At 43.9% G+C, this 24814-nt stretch overlaps 1 protein-coding gene and 1 long non-coding RNA gene across 3 annotated transcripts in view; both read left to right on the forward strand.

Annotated features, from left to right (window-relative positions):
• LOC117512710 (metabotropic glutamate receptor 4-like) overlaps window positions 1–24814 on the forward strand; it is a 673449-nt gene that overhangs the window by 217567 nt on the left and 431068 nt on the right. The gene's annotated exons all lie outside the window — the stretch shown is intronic.
• Window positions 21462–24277, forward strand: LOC117512711. Its single transcript, XR_004561364.1, has 3 exons — window positions 21462–21615; window positions 22123–22232; window positions 24130–24277. It is a non-coding gene; the product is annotated as an uncharacterized LOC117512711 (long non-coding RNA).

Raw genomic sequence — 24814 nt, forward strand, 5'->3', positions numbered from 1 at the left:
AATTTTGCTATGGCCAAGGATAACAACAACTGAATGCACACAAAAAGCATTTACTCAAGAAAAAAAGAGACAAACATCAGAAAATGTCTGTCTTCAGTCACTAGTCTCCCACTGCCACATCTGCAGGACATCGATTCAGAGTGGTGTGTGCGCAGAGCAGATGGCATACGAAAGGACTCCATTCATCCTTCTCATAGCATGTTCACTCTCATGCTTTCTTCTATCTGCCAAATATAGCAAAGACTCATCCCATCCTGTCTATGGCTGATGCTGAGACATTGATACATGCATTTATCTCTTCTAGATTGGACTGTTGCAATGTTCTATTTTCTGGTTTACCGCAGTCCAGCATTAGGGGTCTTCAATTGGTTCCAAATGCTGCTGCCAGACCTTTGACATGAAGCAGAAAGTTTGACCACATAACACCCATTTTGGCATCCCTTCATTGGCTTCCTGTCTCTGTGAGATCAGATTTTGGTTCTGTTACTAGCCCAGAAAATTGTTCACGGACTGGCACTTCCCTACCTGGCTGGTCTGTTTGAGCCCTACGTACCGGCTCGGGCCTTGTGTTCGCAGGGTGCCGGGCTTCTTTGTGTTCCTAGGGTGAATAAAAAGTCTGTGGGTTACAGAGCTTTCTCTTATCGTGCCCCTGCTCTGTGGAATGATCTCCCTGCTCAAATAAGGTAGTCGGATTCTGCGGAGACCTTTAAGTCTCGACTTAAGACCCATCTGTTTTCCCAGTCTTACCGTTAGTATATTATGTTATATATATATTTTTAATATTCTTTTTACTCTTTCATTGTGCCATTTGATCTTTTAATTCATTTTTGTTCTATTTTGAATTGTGTTGTGTTGTGAACTGGCGCCATACAAATTAATAAATTTGATTTGATGCCGTCAGGACAGTAAGGACTGCTCACCTGTTAAACAGCTTTTTCCCCCACAGTGAATCAGAGAGTGTGAACTAAATTGACTTTTATTTATTAAAATCTATTTATGGGTTTTATATAACTTGTTTTTGTTTTAATTCTGCTATAATTTAACTTATTTCTGCATGCTTTTATTATTGGAGCACTTTGTTTTGATTGTGCACTGATATACTAGCAGTGGATGTGTAAAATAAAATAGTAAACTATCTTGGGTACTTTGTCCTTCTAACAGTGCTGTTAGACATGCAAAAAAGGCTGACATTTGTTATGGATAAACACACTGTTAAAGGCAAGCACATGGCAGAATGGTTAGCTCTCTTTGTCACAGCAGGCTCTTGGATTTGAATCCAGCGCTGCCTAGTTGTGGAGTTTGCATGAGTTTTCTCCTGGTCATCCAGCTTGTCCCACCGGCTGGTACTGGGTGCATGCATTAGTGCCGTGTGTTGCTGCACCCACCACAAACATGTCACGTGGTCAAAATATCATACACTTTGTCGCAGATGATGACATGTTTTCTGTGCACGATGCACCCTGGGAATGGGAGGGGGCATGGGCAGTGCATCGCCGCATATGCAGTCCATTTAAAAAGACTTTTCAACAGGCTTATCTCCCTTGGCAAAGGCTATGCTTCTCTTCCCTTCATTGTGCATAAGTGATCACTGAAAAACCTGAGTTATTTCTGTCACCATATTGCCGTGATAGATTAGTCTTAAATGAATGAATGGATGGAATTTATTTTGAACTAGGAAAACACAAAAAAAGAAGAAAAAATTGATGAGAAAAATCTGTTAACCAAGAAGCAATGCTCGAAAAGGAGTAGGAAGATGCAAACACTTATAAACTGCTACCCCCTTCTCACTATTCATATTTATATTCTAAGAAAGAACTATATATATATATATATATATATATATATATATATCCCTCACCTGTCCAAACAGCACCTCGGAACACTAATACTATGACATAGGCTATTGTCAACTGTAGAGACACTTTTTTGCTGCATCATCATTGGCAAGTGTGCCAAAAGGTTGGTGTCGTACTTTTCTATTCTGTTCTTTTTCATTTGAACTTTTTACCTGTTCATTTTTGCAAGTAACAGTAGCAAAGTCGTAATAATAATAATAATAATAATAATAATAATAATAATAATAATAATAATAGCAGCCAAACAGAGATATCTGTGGCGGAGTCCATAGCTGATGTTGCCTCACAATGCAAGTGAGAAGGTATTGCAACATTACAAAGTGCTAAATGACTTACGGTAAATGCAGGATATATTATCCCATGAATACTAACAAATGAACATAAAACAAAGGAAATCAATCAATCAATTTTTTTATATAGCACCAAATCACAACAAACAGTTGCCCCAAGGCGCTTTATATTGTAAGGCAAGGCCATACAATAATTATGTAAAACCCCAACGGTCAAAACGACCCCCTGTGAGCAAGCACTTGGCTACAGTGGGAAGGAAAAACTCCCTTTTAACAGGAAGAAACCTCCAGCAGAACCAGGCTCAGGGAGGGGCAGTCTTCTGCTGGGACTGGTTGGGGCTGAGGGAGAGAACCAGGAAAAAGACATGCTGTGGAGGGGAGCAGAGATCGATCACTAATGATTAAATGCAGAGTGGTGCATACAGAGCAAAAAGAGAAAGAAACAGTGCATCATGGGAACCCCCCAGCAGTCTACGTCTATAGCAGCATAACTAAGGGATGGTTCAGGGTCACCTGATCCAGCCCTAACTATAAGCTTTAGCAAAAAGGAAAGTTTTAAGCCTAATCTTAAAAGTAGAGAGGGTGTCTGTCTCCCTGATCTGAATTGGGAGCTGGTTCCACAGGAGAGGAGCCTGAAAGCTGAAGGCTCTGCCTCCCATTCTACTCTTACAAACCCTAGGAACTACAAGTAAGCCTGCAGTCTGAGAGCGAAGCGCTCTATTGGGGTGATATGGTACTACGAGGTCCCTAAGATAAGATGGGACCTGATTATTCAAAACCTTATAAGTAAGAAGAAGAATTTTAAATTCTATTCTAGAATTAACAGGAAGCCAATGAAGAGAGGCCAATATGGGTGAGATATGCTCTCTCCTTCTAGTCCCCGTCAGTACTCTAGCTGCAGCATTTTGAATTAACTGAAGGCTTTTTAGGGAACTTTTAGGACAACCTGATAATAATGAATTACAATAGTCCAGCCTAGAGGAAATAAATGCATGAATTAGTTTTTCAGCATCACTCTGAGACAAGACCTTTCTGATTTTAGAGATATTGCGTAAATGCAAAAAAGCAGTCCTACATATTTGTTTAATATACGCTTTGAATGACATATCCTGATCAAAAATGACTCCAAGATTTCTCACAGTATTACTAGAGGTCAGGGTAATGCCATCCAGAGTAAGGATCTGGTTAGACACCATGTTTCTAAGATTTGTGGGGCCAAGTACAATAACTTCAGTTTTATCTGAGTTTAAAAGCAGGAAATTAGAGGTCATCCATGTCTTTATGTCTGTAAGACAATCCTGCAGTTTAGCTAATTGGTGTGTGTCCTCTGGCTTCATGGATAGATAAAGCTGGGTATCATCTGCGTAACAATGAAAATTTAAGCAATACCGTCTAATAATACTGCCTAAGGGAAGCATGTATAAAGTGAATAAAATTGGTCCTAGCACAGAACCTTGTGGAACTCCATAATTAACTTTAGTCTGTGAAGAAGATTCCCCATTTACATGAACAAATTGTAATCTATTAGACAAATATGATTCAAACCACCGCAGCGCAGTGCCTTTAATACCTATGGCAGAGAGAAATGAAGTTGACCAGAGAAAACATGACTTAGGTTCATACACAGTAAAATCACTAGTGTTAAATTAACACTGACAGTGACAGTAACACTGACAGGTCCCACTCTGACCAGAGTAGGACCATATGTACACTGTCAGCAGGGGCGTTGGACTGGTGGTGGGGGGGGGGGTAAAGGGTACTATGTGGACCCAGAGCATGGGGGGCCCACAAAAAACTGGCATTAAATACATTTTTGTGTTGCATGTTATTAATGTCCATACAATTCATGTTGTAAAAGAATATAATTAGAATGAATGTATAAATGTTGCAAAACATAATTCTGCTCTAACAATAATATTGAAAGATCTCTGAGGGCCCTTCGCACACCTGCACAGTTGTACAATGGTTTAGTCCAGGTGCACAGGTGACACTCTGCCCTGCACACACACATCCCAAACGGGATCTGACAGAAAGAGGAGGTGTTTAGTAGAACTGAAACAACTAATCGATTTAATCAATTATTAAAATAGTTGTCAACTAATTTAGCCATCGATTAGTTGTTAAATAACTTTGTTTTACCGCAAATGTTTCGTTTATTCCATATAAATCAACCGTTTCTGCAGCGTGGCTTTGCTTTGAACCTTGAACCAATCGAAGCAGTGATTTGCAGATCGAAGCACTGCTTTGTTGATTCATTGTTTCATTTAGCTTTATCTTCATTTTTCCCCACTAAAACGCCAAAGAGCATATGTCTGTGAGTAATATTTACCTTTGTATGTTAATCTGACCTGTTATGGTCTTCTGAAACAGTAGATAGATATATTTTATAACTTAAAAACGGGACTGATGCTAACGCGTTAGCATGTCTATGACATTTTCAATGTAATGGGCCTTTCACACTGAATATGTCAGGCCAATCCGATAACGTGTCGGAATCTGTCGGAAAACGCATCCGATGGATCCGCCGCATGACGTCAGATGCGTCACTTTGGAAGCGGCAAAAAAAAAAAAAAAAAAAAAGGGGGGGGAGAGGGGGTTGCTATGTCACACTTTGGCTGTTTCCACAAGCTGAAAAAAGTTCAGCGATCGCCATCTTGAATTTGTGTCACCTGAACCACAAAAAAGCTTTAAAAAACAGCAGTAGAACGATTCTCCCATCACTCTGCCGGGAGAAGCTTTTTTCAGCTACTTTTCGGAGTGACGCCAACCGAGGGAGGACTGTCGACTTGGTGGGATATCGATCGAACCGCAACAGCGGGCCGACCCGCACGGAGAAGCCGGCCTTCAGGCATCATCACTGGGCAGACTGAGGCAGGCAGCCGGGGGAATGGAGCAAACCCACTCAGTCCGAAATCTCCCACTTTTTGGATATATGCGAAGTCCCAGTTTGCCCATCGGAGTTTAGTTCTGCAGCTTTATCGAGGTGAGAATAATGTAAAAATAAAACGTGACGTTTACTGAACTGCTGTGAAGGTTTAATGATCGGCTAATGTTAGCTTAGCCTTTTAGCACAGTTGATCTGAGTGAACACTTTAAATAACTTATTTATTCAGGCGTTTTTTTCTATCGTTTTTTTCCCGTTCCCCCCCCCCCCTCTTTTTTTTTAAATATATAAACTGTTTAGTATTTCTTTATATTTAAAGAAATATTTTTATTTGTCCCAATCAGGAACATTTACTGTGCAGACAACCAGACTTCCATTGATGAGCTGAACACAGCGAAGTCCAGTCAAAAGAAAACATCTCTGCTTTTGAGCAACACCACCAGAGTTAAAAACTGCAGAAGAGACCTTCATCTGGTCCTGAGAATCCAGCATAACATCACCTGCTTCTAAATAAAAGGCTCTTTAAACAGCAACTATTTTATTATTTTTAAAAAAGCTGTTTCATTTTATATTTTAACAATAAATGAACGGATCATTAAAAATGTCCACGAAATCAAAGTCCAGACATTTGCACAAGTAGAAGCTCTCCACTTATAGTGCTCAAATTCATATTTTAGAAATGACTCTGTCCTGATCACAACATTAAAGGCAGTTACATATTTTGGCAAAATTACAAGTTGAAATGACTATATATATATATATATATATATATATAAAAAAAATCATCATGAGGTTTATGTCACAGAAATCCTGTTGGGAAAGTGTAGGTACACGGACCCACAACAGGGGGCGCAAATGAACGGACAATGGAGGAAGTCAAATAACAACACTTTACTGTTGTGAATAGGTACAACAAACACAACAGATTACAACAATAAACAAAAAGCCAAATCACAAAAGGTGTCGTGTGGGCAGGCTCGAAGATAGAAGACGTCTGTCCAAAGGAGAACCGGAACCACACGATTTCCTCCGCCACCAGACCCCGGGAATACTGGAGCCGCCAAGTCCCGAACTCCCAGGTGGCCACTGCCTCCGCGTGTCGGACCTGGTACTGCTGGCGAGGAACAAAAAAACAATTAAATGTGGGCGCGTTTGCACCCAGCAATCCACACGGCAGGAAAACTACCTCCACCTCTCGTTGGAAAAAAAGTCTGCTATGCAATGCACAAAAGTCACAAAAGGTTACTGTCGAGAGATCTCACAGTCGGCTGAGAACGTTACCTTCCAGGTAGAGCGATATCTCGGCAAAGAGGTGGAGACGTCGTCCTGCTGATGTACCCCTGCTGATCAGGTGATTGGTAACAGCTGTTGCAGGTGATGCGTGACAGCTGTCACCCTGGCTGCTCCTGTGATGCGGCTGCGTCCTCTGGTGCCTGGAGCCCGCACTCCAGACAGGGCGCCCTCTGGTGGTGGGCCAGCAGTACCTCTTCTTCTGGCGGCCCACACAACAGGACCCCCCCCCTCAACGGGCGCCTCCTGGCACCCGACCAGGCTTGTCCGGGTGGCGGCGGTAGAAATCGGCCAGGAGGGCCGGGTCCAGGATGAAGCTCCTCTTCACCCAGGAGCGTTCTTCGGGACCGTACCCCTCCCAGTCCACCAAATACTGGAAGCCCCGGCCCATCCTACGGACATCCAAGAGCCGGCGTACAGTCCAAGCCGGCTCGCCATCGATGATCCGGGCAGGAGGCGGCGCCGGACCCGGAGTACAGAGGGGTGAGGTGTGATGCGGTTTAATATGGGACACATGAAACACAGGATGGATCCGCAGTGAGGCCGGAAGCTGAAGCCTCACTGCGGCCGGACTGATGACCTTAAGGATCTTGAAGGGGCCAATGTAACGGTCCTGTAGCTTGGGGGAGTCCACTTTGAGGGGAATATCCTTTGTGGATAACCACACCTCCTGCCCTGGCCGATACGCAGGGGCCGGGGTCCGCCGACGGTCTGCATGGGCTTTTGCCCTCGTCCGGGCCTTTAGCAAAGCAGAACGGGCGGCACGCCACACCCGACGGCACTTCCGTAGGTGGGCCTGGACCGAGGGCACACCGACCTCTCCCTCAACCACCAGAAACAATGGGGGCTGATACCCCAGACACACCTCAAAAGGGGAGAGGCCGGTGGCTGAAGACACCTGGCTGTTATGGGCATACTCGATCCAGGCCAAATGGGTACTCCAGGCTGCTGGGTGCGCGGCAGTCACGCAGCGCAAGGCCTGTTCCACCTCCTGGTTTACCCGTTCTGCTTGCCCGTTGGTCTGAGGGTGGTACCCGGACGAGAGACTCACCGTGGCCCCCAGTTCCCGGCAGAAGCTCCTCCAGACTTGCGAGGAGAACTGGGGACCACGATCGGAGACGATGTCTGTTGGAATCCCATGCAGCCGGACGACGTGGTGGACCAGGAGGTCCGCTGTCTCCTGGGCTGTTGGGAGCTTCGGGAGGGCCACGAAGTGGGCCGCCTTGGAGAATCGGTCCACTATCGTGAGGATGGTGGTGTTACCCTGGGACGGCGGGAGGCCCGTGACAAAATCCAGGCCGATGTGGGACCAGGGGCGATGAGGCACAGGCAGCGGCCGGAGTAGTCCTGATGCCCTGCGATGGTCAGCCTTGCCCCTGGCGCAGGTGGTGCAGGCCTGGATATAATCCCGGACGTCGGCCTCTAGGGACGCCCACCAGAAGCGCTGCCGGACAACTGCCACGGTTCTTCGCACCCCTGGATGACAAGAGAGCTTGGAGCCGTGACAGAAGTCCAGGACTGCAGCCCTAGCTTCTGGTGGGACGTAAAGTCTGTTCTTCGGCCCAGTTCCGGGGTCCGGGCTTCGTGCCAGGGCCTCCCGGACGGTTCTCTCTACGTCCCACGTGAGGGTGGCCACGATAGTGGACTCTGGGATGATGGGTTCCGGTGGATCCGACAACTCCGCTTTGACTTCATCTTCATGTACCCGGGACAAGGCATCCGATCTCTGCTTTTTGGTCCCGGGACGGTAGGTGATCCGGAAGTCAAAACGGCCGAAGAACAGTGACCAGCGGGCTTGCCTGTGGTTCAGCCGCTTGGCGGTCCTGATATACTCCAGGTTCCGGTGGTCAGTGAAAACCGTGAATGGCACGGACGTTCCCTCCAACAGATGTCTCCACTCTTCAAGAGCCTCTTTCACCGCAAGGAGTTCTCGATTGCCGACGTCATAGTTCCGTTCGGCCGGGGTCAACCTGCGGGAAAAATAGACACACGGGTGAAGGACCTTATCGGTCTTCCCGCTCTGGGAAAGCACAGCTCCTATCCCTGAGTCCGAGGCGTCCACTTCAACCACTAACTGGCGACTAGGATCGGGCTGCACCAGAACGGGTGCAGACGAGAAGCGCCGTTTCAACTCCTTGAACGCGGCATCGCAACGATCCGACCAGGTGAAGGGGACTTTTGGTGAGGTCAGGGCTGTCAGGGGGCTAACTACCTGACTGTAGCCCTTAATGAACCTCCTGTAGAAATTTGCAAAGCCGAGGAACTGTTGCAGCTTCCTACGGCTAGTGGGTTGGGGCCAGTCTCTCACCGCCGCAACCTTGGCCAGATCAGGAGCGACGGAGTTGGGGGAGATGATAAACCCCAGGAAGGACAAAGATGTGCGGTGAAACTCACACTTCTCGCCCTTCACAAACAGCTGGTTCTCCAACAACCGCTGCAGGACCTGACGTACATGCCGGACATGAGTCTCAGGATCCGGAGAAAAGATGAGTATATCGTCTAGATATACGAAGACGAATCGGTGCAGGAAATCCCGCAAGACATCATTAACTAATGCTTGGAACGTCGCGGGGGCGTTTGTGAGGCCGAACGGCATGACCAGGTACTCAAAGTGACCTAAGGGGGTGTTAAATGCCGTCTTCCACTCGTCTCCCTTCCGGATCCGAACCAGGTGATACGCATTTCTAAGATCAAGCTTAGTGAATATTTGGGCTCCATGCAGGGGCGTGAACACTGAATCCAACAGGGGCAACGGGTATCGATTACGAACCGTGATTTTGTTCAGCCCCCTATAATCAATGCATGGATGAAGTCCACCGTCTTTTTTACCCACAAAAAAGAAACCTGCACCCATCGGGGAGGTGGAATTCCGGATCAACCCGGCGGCTAAAGAGTCCCGGATGTAGGTCTCCATCGATTCGCGCTCAGGTCGTGAGAGGTTGTACAGCCTGCTGGACGGGAACTCAACGCCTGGAACCAAATTAATGGCACAATCGTACGGACGGTGGGGGGGAAGGGTGAGCGCCAGATCCTTACTGAACACATCCACAAGGTCATGGTACTCCACCGGCACCATCCCTAGATTGGGCGGGACTCTGACCTCCTCCATAGCCTGGGAATCGGGAGGAACCGAGGAACCTAAACATACCCAATGGCAGGTCTCGCTCCACTGAACCACTACCCCGGACGGCCAATCGATCCGGGGATTGTGTTTTAACATCCAGGGGAACCCTAGAATCACACGGGAGGTGGCAGGAGTCACAAAAAACTCCCGGTGATTTCCTGACACCACCAGAGTTACTGGTGGTGTCTTATGTGTGATTAGAGGGAGTAGGGAGCCATCTAGTGCCCGCACCTGCACAGGCGAGGTAAGCGCCACCAGAGGGAGCCCTATCTCCCTGGCCCATCTGCTGTCTAACAGATTCCCTTCAGAGCCCGTGTCCACCAGTGCTGGGGCCTTCAGGGTTAAATCCTCATAAAGGATTGTCACTGGGAGTCGTGTGGCAATATGGGTATGTCCCACGTGAATGTTTTGGCCCACCCCTAACCCAGTGTCTAGGGGCGGGCGTTGGTGTTTAACCGCTCGGGGCAGTCCCTCACTTGATGCTCTATTGAGCCACAAACAAAGCACGCTCCGCGGGCCAGCCTCCTCTGTCTATCTGGTGCCCTAAATGTGGCCCTGCTCGTGTCCATAGCTTCGTCAGCAGGGGGAGCTGTCACCACACGGAGCGTAGAGGCCGTGGAGCGTGGGGAGGGCGGAACTCGGTCGGAACCGGAAGGGAGAGGGATGGCGCGTGCCCGGCCACGCCCTTCGTCTTGTTCCCGACAGCGTTCTTCTAACCGATTGTCTAATCGTATAACGAGATCAATAAGCCCGTCTAAATCCCGCGGTTCGTCCTTGGCAACCAGGTGCTCCTTCAGGACCAACGATAGTCCGTTTACGAAGGCGGCGCGGAGGGCAGTGCTATTCCAGCCGGACCTCGCAGCCGCGATGCGGTAGTCGACTGCATAAGCAGCTGCGCTCCGTCGCCCCTGTCTCATTGACAGCAGCACGGCTGAAGCGGTCTCTCCTCTATTTGGGTGATCGAACACTGTTCTGAGCTCCCTCACAAACCCATCATATGTCAGAAGGAGCCGTGAATTTTGCTCCCAGAGCGCTGTAGCCCAAGCGCGTGCCTCGCCGCGAAGCAGATTAATCACATAAGCTATCTTACTAGCATCAGTCGCGTACATGACGGGACGTTGTGCGAAGACGAGCGAACACTGCATAAGAAAGTCCGCGCATGTCTCCACACAACCCCCGTACGGTTCTGGAGGGCTTATGTATGCTTCAGGGGAAGGTGGGAGGGGTCGTTGAACGACCTGTGGAACGTCACTATTGCGCACAGGATCGACAGGAGGGGGAGCCGCAGCAGCGCCCTGAGGGCGCGCTTCCACCTGCGCGGCGAGAGCCTCCACCCTGCGGTTAAGGAGGACGTTCTGCTCGGTCATCAGATCCAGCCAAGCCGTAAAAGCGGTGAGGATTCGCTGCAACTCACCGATCATTCCTCCTGCAGACGCCTGTGCGCCCTGCTCTTCCATTGGCCGTTCAACGGCCGGTTGACGCCCCTCGGGGTCCATGACGTTGGCCGAGATATCCTGTTGGGAAAGTGTAGGTACACAGACCCACAACCGGGGGCGCAAATGAACGGACAATGGAGGAAGTCAAATAACAACACTTTACTGTTGTGAATAGGCACAACAAACACAACAGATTACAACAATAAACAAAAAGCCAAATCACAAAAGGTGTCGTGTGGGCAGGCTCGAAGATAGAAGACGTCTGTCCAAAGGAGAACCGGAACCACACGATTTCCTCCGCCACCAGACCCCGGGAATACTGGAGCCGCCAAGTCCCGAACTCCCAGGTGGCCACTGCCTCCGCGTGTCGGACCTGGTACTGCTGGCGAGGAACAAAAAAACAATTAAATGTGGGCGCGTTTGCACCCAGCAATCCACACAGCAGGAAAACTACCTCCACCTCTCGTTGGAAAAAAAGTCTGCTATGCAATGCACAAAAGTCACAAAAGGTTACTGTCGAGAGATCTCACAGTCGGCTGAGAACGTTACCTTCCAGGTAGAGCGATATCTCGGCAAAGAGGTGGAGACGTCGTCCTGCTGATGTACCCCTGCTGATCAGGTGATTGGTAACAGCTGTTGCAGGTGATGCGTGACAGCTGTCACCCTGGCTGCTCCTGTGAGGCGGCTGCGCCCTCTGGTGCCTGGAGCCCGCACTCCAGACAGGGCGCCCTCTGGTGGTGGGTCAGCAGTACCTCCTCTTCTGGCGGCCCACACAACAAATCCTACTTTACAAACACACTGCAGTCATTGTTAAATTATTTCCTGTTGCATTTATAATAAACATTTATATTTATTTACAGTGTCTGTTTTTATGGTTGAAATGAGATATAAATAATCTACCAGACTTTAAAAAATGTACAAATTTCCATGTTATTTTGTCTAAAAATAAATGTCTGAGGTTCCTTATGTTAAACAAGAAATTATCTAATCTGAAATAACAGGTGGTTTTAATTTACAGATGAAAGGTTTCTAAAGAACCATTTATTGATTTATTTAGCTGTTTTAATTACAAGTGTTCATATTTTTTTTAAACAGTAATCAGAAATTCTGAGGTAACAAACAACAAAAAACATTTCCAAGGATTTTTCTTCAGAAAACTGCTCCATAAATGAGCAGTCCTGTGACAAGTATGTTTTGTAGAGATCAGTGGTTTCAACACCGATCCATTTTTTTTTTTTTAACACCGATCCATTTTGTAGAGATCAGTGGTTTCTGCCACGAGTCTTCCGTGTTTTGGCCCGACGCGTCATTCCTATTGGACAACGCAAAGGTACGTCACAGCTCAGAGCATCGAAAGTTGGATTGGATTGAACTTTGACTGCGTCAGCCTGCCGACAAGCGGCAGTGCACACTCCCATCAGAAGCATCGGTTTAGCTCGGCTTTTGACGCGACACATCTGACGCATCTAAATCGCAACGCGCCTCATTGAAAATAATGCTTTTTAGACCGATTTTTGATGCATTTGACGCATCTGACGTATTCAGTGTGAAAGGCTCATTAAAAGTTAGCATTAAGCTGTTGCAGCTGTCAGCACATTTGTGTGCTTTTGTTTTCTTTTGTTTGTTGTCGTAAAAGAGTCAAATGTATTACAAATTGTAATATTTTTTAATTTATTTTTATTTATATATTAGTAATAATAGCAACAACAATAATAGTAATAATAACCAGTAATGCTACAATACAGTTTTAGCGAAAGAAACAAAAGAACCTGATTAAACACAACAGAAAAGATAAATCCAACTAACAATGAACATAAATAAATAAATATAGAAATAAATAACTGCTTCCTGTGAACACCTAGTGACTCTTAAAACCTCCACTTCATATCTGTTTTATTTAAATTTAATGACAATTTGTTTCGTCAAACCACATCTAAGCTGTGTTTTTACACAAGAAAAAATAAAATGCAGTTAACTACACATTTGTGTCTTTTTTCATGAAAATATGTTTTTAAAGATCACATATTACACTTTAGTCAGGCTTTTAAAATACTTTTGTGGGCTCTTGCTGTCATATGTTCATTGGTGGAGATAGTTGCTGTAGACATCTAAAAATGCTCATAATCGGGGGAAACCTGACAGAAATCTTTTTGTGGTGTGTCGGTGATGTATGTATGTGCAAAATAATTTATAATAATAATTTATAATAATAATTTGACGAGAATATAACATAACTTTATTACAAGCTCAAACGTTGATATTGCGTGATAAAGGCCTTTTAATAATAACTCACTTAAAGAAATAATGGTAAAACTCACATGTAAGTAAAAAAAACAAAACAAACAAAAAAAAAACAATTAATTAAAAAAATAATCGACCGATGAATTGATTACTAAAATAATTGCTAGTTGCAGCCCTAGTGTTTAGGCTGAAATAAGACATGTCTTTCCTAAAAAAAAATCATAGTCTGGATTTCAGAAAAGAAGAGAAAAACTAAATGAGGGAAAGCAGCTGCTAACCAAATTCTTTGACAAGAGAGGTGAGCTTGAAATCTAGCTATATTGAGTTTTTTTTCTAGAAAATGGTGCAATTTGGTTTTCTTGTGCATTTTAACAGACAGGAATGCACCAAATTGCACCATTTTTCTAGAAAATGGTGCAGTTTGGTCCCCCAGACCCCCAACTCAATATTGCTTCCCCAACTTTAAAAAGGGTTCTGACTCCCAGGTGTGATCTAAGGTATACATGATTTAGACCTGGTTTGACTACGCATTAGAAATTTGGTGTTTGCGTTAATAAAAAAGAACATAACTGTGTGTGTGTGTGTGTGTGGGGGGGGGGGGGGTCTTCAATATGGCTAGTACCTAGGGCCCAGAATTTGGTGCTACGTCCCTGACTGTCAGTGTTAATTTAACACTGTCATTGTTAGTTCTACACTGGTGATTTTACTGTGTACTGTCTGCAAAAAAAATAAGAGTCAAAGTAAATGTAAGAATCACTGCATTGCTTATTTATTTCTTTTTGTATTTTCCACACCACCCAACCTTTTCTGATTTAGGGTTGTCTGTTTCTGTACAGAGTTGCAGGTTTATTTGTGGGGGAAAAGTGTCAGGTTTGTAGCCCAATTTGTTATGTTACAATCACCCAGTGTAAGTGAGGAAACAAGCTTTCAGATCAATGTCCTTGTTACGCCAAGGGAAGCACAGCATGAGGAGATTCCTATATTTTTCTTCTCCCTGAGATTCGTCTTTATCGAGCATGTGGTTAAAATGTGTACTTGTATCTTGACAGAGCTTTTGGAGCACTCTTAGTTGTAACTAAGGGCCCCTTCACACATAGTGCAAATTTGGTCGAATTGCGCATGAAGCAGGAATCGTTTGCAAAACGTGTAAAATCGTAACTGCTTTCAACGCCTTGTACACCTGTATTATATTATATGTACCTGTATTTGTATACTACAAATATTTGTGCACATCAGTGGCTTTAGAGTGTGTGCTGTGCGAGCCCATCGAACCCTCTTGCGGTGGGTGTCAGCCAAATTCCAGCTGACACACACGAACATCTAACACCACTCTTTTGGCACTTAGAAAATGTGTGGCCATTCGCACTATCATCCTGAAAACAGTCACCAGACAGTCACTGTTGAGCTGGGTGTGAAATTTGTCTAAGTGACCCCACGAGTGTGGAGTTGCAAAAAGCCACACACATGTGGTGCATGCGTCTCGCACATGTGCGCGTGTCATATAAAATGCTATGTATGTACAGATCTGATCACATGAGGGGCCGGACAGCGAGGTTTGATTGCACACAGCACAGGGAGGGGCCTGTCAGCTGATCACAGCACACTGACAGCTCAGTGCACGCATTACAAACACAGAAACCACCACCAGGACAGCTATATAAATAATTACGGCAAAACCTACATACGCCATTACATAACAAATAACAAAAATGAATGACCACATAACATAGAGAGTGACATATTGGTCTGGGCGCTGAATGGACAGGGGGGCGTGTCCACTCTGCTCCATGTTTGGAAGGACATGATCTTACAACATTCCTCCATGGGACGCGTGTCTCTGCCTGCTGTCCTCACGTGGAAATATATAAAACATCTTTTACCTTTTTACCTCTGCAGCGGCCGCACACAACCCACCTTGTCCATGTCCTTATTGATTTCAGGCCTTTTTCTGTACTGATTACAGGCCAGCGATGGTAGTGCAGTGGTAAAGTTTTCATCTGGTAATTACAGCTTACTGGTTTCAATCCCGTGAGTGGCTTTTTTTTTATTTAACCAGGGTGATTTAACCACTGAGATCTGTATTGCGTCCCCTTTTATGTACTATTTATACAATCAACCCAGTAATATTCACTAATTATACAGCTGGTTTTTGGGATGATGTGGTGCACCTTGTCCCAGCTACTTGCACTGTGTCCTTGCTCGCATGACACCGTTGCACCGGGATCGTGCACGCCTACCTGTTGGCTCAATGTTTTTGTGGTTTGCTCATACATATGAGTCACCCAGATTTATACTTAATCATACTGTGTGTGAAGAGGCCCTAAGAGTTGTGTTGAATGCAGAGTACACATTTCATTCCCTGTATGCTTACATGACAAATCAGTGGTCTACTTTTAAATAACAGTATGTTGCTTGTCACAGATAATTGTCTACATCACAGTGAAGTCACAAGAGGTACAGGATTATCATGGTGCTTGGGAAATGTTCAAAAATTGTCAATGAACTACATAAAGCCATCAGTAGCTACTGTACACTGGTAATGCATGTCCATGAAACAGAAACAAAGGCGCTAGATAACATCAAAAGTGTGTCACTACATTTGGAATCACAAGCATGTTGAATTACAGGGGGTATTGGAGGGGTCTGACTCCCCCTGCCCCAAGACTTGAAAGTCCACCGCACCCTCCACAAAAGGGAATGAAATAATTTGGGGGTTCAAAACATCTATATATCCTTCTTATACTAAAAAGTAACACATTAAATGTGAAATAGTTTTAACATTTTGCCACTGTTTACGTGATATTTTATGGTCTGAAATCTCACATGATTAACCAGTCAGATTTTTGGATAAAAGTAATTGGATTCAAATATTAAGTAAAGACCCCCAATAAGGTAACTACCCCCCCACGTTATCACTGCATAATTTCCATTTTGATCACAAGTTCCCAAAAAAAGCTTCACCATCTGTGATTACTATCTGTGACAATATGCAATAACAATAACACATGCATTGCATGTAATCAACCATTGTGTCATTTTTTTTGGTGTGCTTATTACAGACATATAAGCACACAGCCATGTCTGATTGCTCAGGTATGTACTCCGAGTGCTGTGACCTACCTGTAAATGTGTTTCGATTGCAAGTGTGGAAATGTATTCATTCCTCGTATTTTTGTGAAATCTATTATGGGGGTATCTGTTCCATTTTGCAGTGTAGTTTGCTCTGCTTTTCTAAACTGAAATGTGCTGTGAACTCAGACGAATTGACACAATGCCAGAACCTTCATCCATTTTCACTCATTGTGCAAACTGTTATTTTTTACTGCCAGTGTGCCAGCATCAGCAAATTGAGTCACATGACTCCCATAGTTTTATTGACTTTTAAAATAAGATTAATCCTGCATCCAGAATCATCAAGTCAGAAAGATCTTTTCATTTGTTATTGAGCCGTGCAGTCAGGAGGATACTTGGACAGCCAAAGGAGCTGGTGAGGGAAGAAAACCAAACCATTAAAGTTTTTGTGCTCATAAGCCTACAGAGCCAAAGAGATTCCTCATCTTACTTTGTTCCCCTGCCAATCAAAGTTTGTGTCATCAACAGCCATAACTCGTTTCTAACTCCCTAAAATTGGCAGAAGTAGAGAGCTTTGTGCAGGGAACCAAAATTGCTTTTGAGAATTTGAGCTGAAGATGAAGCACTCTTGACGTACTAAGTAAAAATGTGTTCAGGCAGTTGAAAGAAAAGTGAGAAATTTTAAATAATGAAGGTATCTGACCTGTTTGTGCTCTATATGCATAGCACAGATAATTGTTTCCACTCCATTTATGGCTCAAGTACAATTTCATCGAACTGCAGCAGATGGATGGATACTGTTGAGACATGCAGATGGATCGTTTGTCTGCCTGGATTATTGCCACCCAGGTTCCAAGGCAGTTCTATTGTGACGTGACACCGGTGCATGCTCCCAGACTTGACTTTTGGTCCAAAAATATGAACGCGATACCTGGAGATATGGTGCAGTTATTTGTAGGGTGATGATTCTGCTGTCAACAATGGCTAAAACAAAACAAACAACAAAAATTCAATTTATTTCATTTATATATAGCGCCAAATCACAACAACGTTGCCCCAAGGCGCTTCACACAAGTAAGGTCTAACCTTACCAACCCCCCGAGCAAGCACACAGATGACAGTGGTAAGGAAAAACTCCCTCTGAGGAAGAAACCTCAAGCAGACCAGACTCAAAGGGGTGACCCTCTGCTTGACTCCATGCTACCAACACAAATTACAAAACGAATATACAGTGGTCCCTCACTATAACGCAGTTCACCTTTCGCGGCCTCGCAGTTTTGCGGATTTTTTTAGTCCAATTTTGCATGCTTTTTTTTTTTTAACAGCGTATTGTGTTCTGCTTGTGGCACCATGAAGGCAGAGCACACGCATTGTGCTCTGCGTGTCTGTTTATAAGAATCTTCTCGCCCAGAAGAATAAAGAGCACCAACAACCCATAACTGTGTTCTTCACTCGGAAAAAGACACCAGCACCGAGGTGTCACTCAGTAGAAAAAGGCGCGACAGCGGAGCGGTGCCAGGATGAAGAGGCACGATCAGAGTATCTGTGAAATACTAGTGAGTCACTATTAATAATTTCTTATGTGTCCAACCTTGTAGGTTGATCGTTAAAATTAAATTTGTCAGTTCTAAAAGCCATCATAATTATTATTAGGAAAATGTTCTATTTTTATTTCTCAAACAAATGTTTGGGCCTGAAAACAGGTTGGTCTCATTTTTCTACTAAGGTTTGAAATGTTTCTGTGTAGGCTCTCAGTTGTCCAAGTGGTTTCCATAGTAGAGAAGCTTGAATCTTCAACTGGACTGGGTTGCTTGACGTGAGGACGTTTCGCTTCAAATCGCAGAAGCTTCCTCAGCTAAAATTCTTGCTCTGGTAGTCTGACTTCCGTCTTGACTCTTGTAGAGAAGAATCAAACAGAAGCCAACAAAAGCTGGAGTTTTTAACCTAACCAGACCCCTCCTACCGAGAGGCCGACTGCTACAGGCTAGTGACTAAACAATAGCTCCAATTAGCACCTATTGTGCTCTAGTTAGCACCCTCCTAATGACAGGGCACCTGTCCCTCCTAATGATGGGACGGAAGTCTCTCCTGGTGGCTCCCTTGACGACTCTCCTGATGACGTGAATGACTCATTACCATGAACAAAAGACTGAAACTGCTTTGACCTGAGTACCCCATTGTAAACAGGGGACAAAGTGTGTCTGAGACCCCCTCCCCGGTTAAGGCTGGGTTTCAACTGTTTTACAAAGAATGCTTCCTTGACACCTCTCTCAAACCATTTCTTCTCTCTGGCTAAGATTTTAACTTCATTGTCCTCAAACGTGTGGTTAGTGTCTTTCAGGTGGAGATGAACTGTAGACTGAGGACCACTGGTGCCCTCTCTGCGGTGCTGGTATACCCTTTTGTGTAAAGGTTGCTTAGTCTCACCTATGTAGTGTTCATTACAGTTTTCCTGACATCTGATAGAATATACTACATTGCTCTGTTTGTAACTAGAGATCCTGTCCTTAGGGTGAACTAATTTCTGTCTCAAGGTGTTAACCGGTTTAAAGTAAACTGGGATTTTGTGCTGTCTGAAGATCCTCTGTAGTTTTCCCCTACTCCTGCTAAATAAGGGAGAGGCACCCCTCTTCTTCTTGTCTCCGTCTCCTTCTCCGTCTCCGTCTTTCTGGTCTCTTTGTTTTCTGGGACTTCTGCACTTTGTCCAGGGACCATCATGGGTACCCACATACTGTGAGGGCTTGAGGGCTTTCCGTACAAGTTGTTGTTCTTTAGCCCTTCCCTCTGCAGTTGTGGGCACCTGTAGGGCTCTGTGTTGAAGAGTCCTGATCACCCCGAGCTTGTGTTCAAGGGGGTGGTTTGAGCCAAAGAGCAGATATTGGTTAGTGTGAGTGGGTTTTCTATAAACCCCTGTCTGGAGCTGCCTGTTCTCTCCAATCATAACATCACAGTCCAAGAAGGCTAAATGGTTGTTTCTGGCATTCTCACGTGTGAACTTGATATTAGAATCCACCGAGTTGATGTGTTCTGTAAAGTCCTCAACCTCCTGTTGCTTGATTTTAACCCATGTGTCATCGACATATCTGAACCAGTGACTGGGAGAGATGCCCGTGAAAGACGTCAAGGCTGTCTTCTCCACTTGCTCCATGTACAGATTGGCCACAATGGGGGATACCGGAGACCCCATCGCACAACCATGAATCTGCCTGTAGTAATTCCCCCTAAACAGGAAATACGTGGTGTTAAGACAGATCTCCAAGAGTTGGCAAATGTGGTCTGGTGTGAGTTTGGTCCTTTCAAGTAGAGACACATCCTCCAGCAGTCTCTGCCTCACAGCTGAGATGGCCTCAGCGGTGGGGATGCAGGTGAACAACGATGTCACATCAAATGACACCATAGTTTCATCTGCCTCCAGCTGCAGGTCCTTGATCTTGTTCACAAAATCTTGTGTGTTCTCCACATGGTGGTCTGAGTTACCCACTAGAGAAGCCAAAATCCACTTGAGGTGCTTGGCCAAATTGTATGTGATGGAATCTGTGCTACATACAATAGGCCTGAGTGGCACGTCCTGTTTATGGATTTTGGGCAGTCCATAGATGCATGGAGTGGCGTCCCCCGGGTACAGTCTGTAGTATGCCTGCCTGTCGATGAGTCCCTCTTTCTCCAGGTTTTGGAGGTAGCTAATGATTTTCTTCTTATAGCCGCTCGTGGGGTCTCTCTTCAGACGTTTGTATGTACTGTAGTCACTGAGAAAGTTGTTGATCTTGGCTTCGTAGTCCGATGTGTTCAGGACCACCGTGCATCTGCCTTTATCTGCTGGCAGGATAAAGATGCTTTGGTCCTTCTGCAGTGCTGACAAAGCTTTCTGTTCTTCTCCTGTGACGTTGGACGGAGGAGGCGTAGCACTATTAAGCACTGCTGTGACTCTTAGTCAGAGGTCCCCAGCTTCTGACTCTGACAAACTGTTATGTTTAATGGCTGACTCTACTGCAGTGATGTAATCTACTGTCAGTATATGTTTAGGGGTCACTGAGAAATTTAGTCCTTTAGCGAGCACATCCTTTTCTGTCTGTGTAAGAACCCTGTCGGACAGATTCTTTACCCAATTTTCCCTATTGTCACTAATTTGTCTGGGTGCCCACCCGGAAGCGAACATTTGCAAATGTCAAATGTTCATAGAATGTTTGTTTACTGTTCAGCAAGTTTGCAAATGTTCATGTAACGTTTGTGATATCTGTCTAATGTTTGCATGGAAGCGAAAATTTGCGAACATCAACTAAACGTTCATAGAATGTTCATTTACTGTTCAGCAAGTTTGCGAACATTCATATAATGTTTGTGATGTCTGTCTAATGTCTGCATGGAAGCAAACATTTGCAAAAATCAATCAAATGTTTATAGAATGTTTGCTTAATGTTCAGTGTGTTTGCGAACATTCACATAATGTTCATGTAGTATGTGTAAAGCTTGCCTCTAAATAAAAGTATATATATATTCTAAAATTTTATAAAATTTCATATTACAGGAAAACATTAAATATCATTTACTGCCTACAGAAAGTTAATGTTGGACTACATTTAAATTATGTGTGCAATCATAGGTAGAATGAACAATAGGAAATTATTTAAACACTCTGGCTACCATGGTAACCAATAATTTGTCGATTTATGATTTATTCAGGCCTACTGAATATAGAATTTCAAGATTACTGTGATAAACTGACAGAGCTAACTCAGAAACATGTCTTGGGGCAACTTGCATTAACATGCACTCTGTTAATTGGTATATAAATTTTTGCAAAATAATTTACGTCTCTACAGACTGTGATTGTCAGCTACCAAAAATATGTTTTTTATGGAAACAGATTGCAATGGCAGCTTATTATCCAGAAGTCCCACAGAAATGAGTTACATACATTTTGCCAAATTTTCTAAAAGCATATCTTTAGCATTTTTGGAAATAAGGAAAATACATTAAAGTTATTAAAAACTGATTTACAAAATGATGTTTTCAACATGCATGAGCAGGAAACATTGACATTTAAATAAAACAGCTCATAGACAAAAAAAAAAAGCTTGCAGTGCTCTCCACCAAACAGTTGGTGGCAGTAGTGCACCGAGTTGGGTTAAAACCCACTGTTTAACGAAGAAGAAGAAGAAGACGACGAAGACTAACAGTGCCGCATGCTCTCCGTTCTCTTTTGGCAAATAAAAGTTTATGTTCAAGACGTTAAATTTGCCTGTTCAGTCTCTATACTATGATTAAGAGACCACTGAGAACAGAAGAGGAGACTAACGCTGGAAGATCATCGACTGGATCACAAAAAACCAACACAAAGCTACCACGAGTTAGCAGCTAGCTTCAAATGGCGAGGCCTTCCTACGGTCATCACGACGCTGTGACTATCAAAAGACACTTTAAGGTAACGGAATCTGATGTGAACACAAACCCACTTTAGCCTGAAAAGACAGACCTCCTTGAAGCTTGATTATGCCAGACATGGACTAATGGGAACCAAACCAACACATTTTTGACTAGCACGGAGCTAACGTTAGCCACAGAGGGGCACAGGCCTAATTCATATTTTGTCCATGTTTTCATTTATTGTGATATTAAGCCAGAAGCCTAAAGGTGTCAATAAGGTGTGTGTGGACATCTCACTTCCAAAGAAATGCAGGTTTGGTGAATTTGAAACTTTATAATTGTCCATGTCACTTATAAAAGAGGTCTCGATCTCAAAGGGACTAATTTGGTTAAATAAATGCTAAATTTAAAATATACATAACTTTTTATTACCATGACTAAAATGTATACTCTGTCTTTTCTTAGGTGTTGATGCAATTAAAGTTTAAGTAATGTCAGTGCCCAGAAAGAGACTTTATGAAGTTAAGTTTATGATAATATTTTCAGATTATTTGTCTCCCCACAGCAACCATGCTGGCTGCCTTAAGAGTTGTTAAATCACTGAATCCTCCATCTGACCAGTCGGTTGAGTGCGTGCCTGCAGTTGATTCGCATCAGCCTGATCCTTATCCAGAGGTTTGTACTATAATGGTTAAATAAGATTGTACAGTATCTTGTGCCAGTAGATTCTAAAAATTCACATTCAGCAAGCAAAATATTCAAAATTTCTGACAAGAAATATTCTGTTCTATTTGGGATATAATTTGAAAATACAGTAAAATCTGCCAGTAATGAAGTTGTGTATATACTAACGTTACTTGTTTAAAGAAATAATTTACAGGCCCTGTTACTTAATAAACATGTTTATTTATTGCTGATATAAAGTTACAGAATTCCTTTTATAAAAACTCAATTTCTATGTCCCTTGCATAATGTTTCACTTGCATAGTGTGTGCATACTGTCTATGGTACCATACACTTGAAACAGAAGGACTTCTATGCTGTACTACTGAGGTTTACCTCCTTATCTGGGGTGGAAAAAGCAATCTGTCCAAACAAAAATTATTCTATTTATTTATTTTTGAGATTCTTTTGGTGGGTAAATAGACCTGAGAAAGCACCAGAATTAGGGCTGAAACAATGACTCAAGTAACTCAAATAATTCGATTACAAAAAATGTTTGAGGCAAATTCTGTGCCTCGAAGCTTCGTTTAACGTTGTAGTACATATGCTAGGCCTGTGTGTGGCGCTGCAACATCCGCAGAAAAAAAAAAGGCGAGCATAACAGCTAATCAAATTAGCAACGATAGCTACCGCTTTCCAACGTAAGAGTAAAATAAAACCTTTTAAGAGAAAGATGGGTCACGCTGATCATCTGAAATAGACTTACTGTGCATTTAAAGCAAAGCAGTGTGTTTGTCTATTTTTAAAAAACACACGGTCTGCTCTACGTGGGGAGGGACTATTGACCTGGCGGCTGGCTGCTGTCTCTCTGCCCAGTGTGAGGAGCTCTCAGACCGGGCGAGTCACAGCTCTGTCCCCGGCTACACTGACAAACAGCAGAAGTCCACTCTTTCTTCTGTGTTTCCCTCAGACTCACACTGAGTGTGTGGCTTTTTAATTTTTGCGTTTTTGGGCAACACACAACACTTCACAAACATGGTAACTTTAATAAAATAATAATAATAAAAAAACTGACTGCGATGATGCATGTTCAACCTCCAGCTGAAATGCATCTGCTGAAGAGAAAGAGGGTTAAAAAAAATCACGCAGGGACCCAGTCCATCAACCTTTATTTAAAAAAAACAAAAAACAAAAAAAAAAACCTTAAATGGTTAATTTTTACAAATTGGAAAAAACAAAATAGAAGGCACATTCCATCGCCATTTCAGCAAATTGCCAACACTTTGGCGCAGTGACATTGTGCCATTGCTTATGGACAGCCCTGGACTATTGATGTTGTTTAAAACGCAAAAGTACTTTTTATCGATTAATTGCCAGAATAATCGATAGAATACTTGACTACTAAAATAATTGATAGCTACAGCCCTAACCAGAATGCATTTGAGATTTCACATTTTTCTGGGGGACAACCACCAGACCCCGGCACGGCCTTGCCAAGATCTTTCAAGTTTTTTTTTTTTTGTTTTTTTCATGGCCCACTTTCATCACTCAGAGACGGGTGGTGGCCAAGTGGTTAATGCGCTTGGTTTCAGTGCAGAAGGTTTTCTCCACATTTCTCCACGTACTGTAGAGTTGCGTCAGGAAGCGCATCAGCATAAAACCTATGCCAATTCAACATGCAGATCCACCTCAGATTTGCTGTGGCGACCCCGAGTGCAAACAAGGGAGCAGCCGAAGGGACTTACTTACCTACTTACTTTCATCACTCAGTTCATTCACAGATTTGTCCGTGCTCATGATGAAAGGTCAACAGCACTGGTTTAATCATTTGTGAAGCATAGGATTTAATGTAAAGTGAGAACTTTATTAAGGTTTTAACATATACACATATATACATTTTGTGTTTCAGGAGAAGCAGAATGACATCATTCACAGTATCAAACAGCTGAATGACAAAGTTGATGCACTGCATCCTTTGACCGTCCCTGAAAGTGTTGGTTCCTAGACATACCAGGAGAGAGAACAATGTGGACCCTGCTGAGACAATTATCTGAAGAATGGCCAGCTAAACCAGAAGTGTGGGCTTGAACCAATTACAAGCAGTGCCTGGAAGTAACTGGCTTACCAGTAAAGTCACTCAAAGAAGTGAGTTAATTTGCTTTCTGTTTGTTAGATCCTCATCACTTTAAAGTTGTGCTGTTTCATTTTTTACACAGTATATTATGAAACATGCTGCATTTATGGAAATATGGTAAGTCCTTTCACATTGCACGCTTTATACGCATCAGGCAACACGTCACGTCAACGCCTCCCACACCCCCGACGTGTTGCATGCGGCAAGGAGGCGGAGACTTTTGCTCAGATTTTTTTTTTTCTCCTCAGGAAAGCTGAGTGATCGCCATGTTGTATGTGCGTCGATGAACCACGAAAAAGCTTTAATACAGCAATCAAATTAATTTTGAGGTTTAAAAAAACATTTGCAAGGATTTTTCTTCAGAAAACTGCGCTGTATAAATGAGCAGTCCTGTGACACCTTCCTGTTTTGTAGAGATCAGTGGTTTCTGCCGCTAGTCTTCCATGTTTGGACCCGACAC

This window comes from Thalassophryne amazonica, chromosome 6, assembly GCF_902500255.1.
Source record: "Thalassophryne amazonica chromosome 6, fThaAma1.1, whole genome shotgun sequence".
NCBI classification, from domain to species: Eukaryota; Metazoa; Chordata; class Actinopteri; order Batrachoidiformes; family Batrachoididae; genus Thalassophryne; species Thalassophryne amazonica.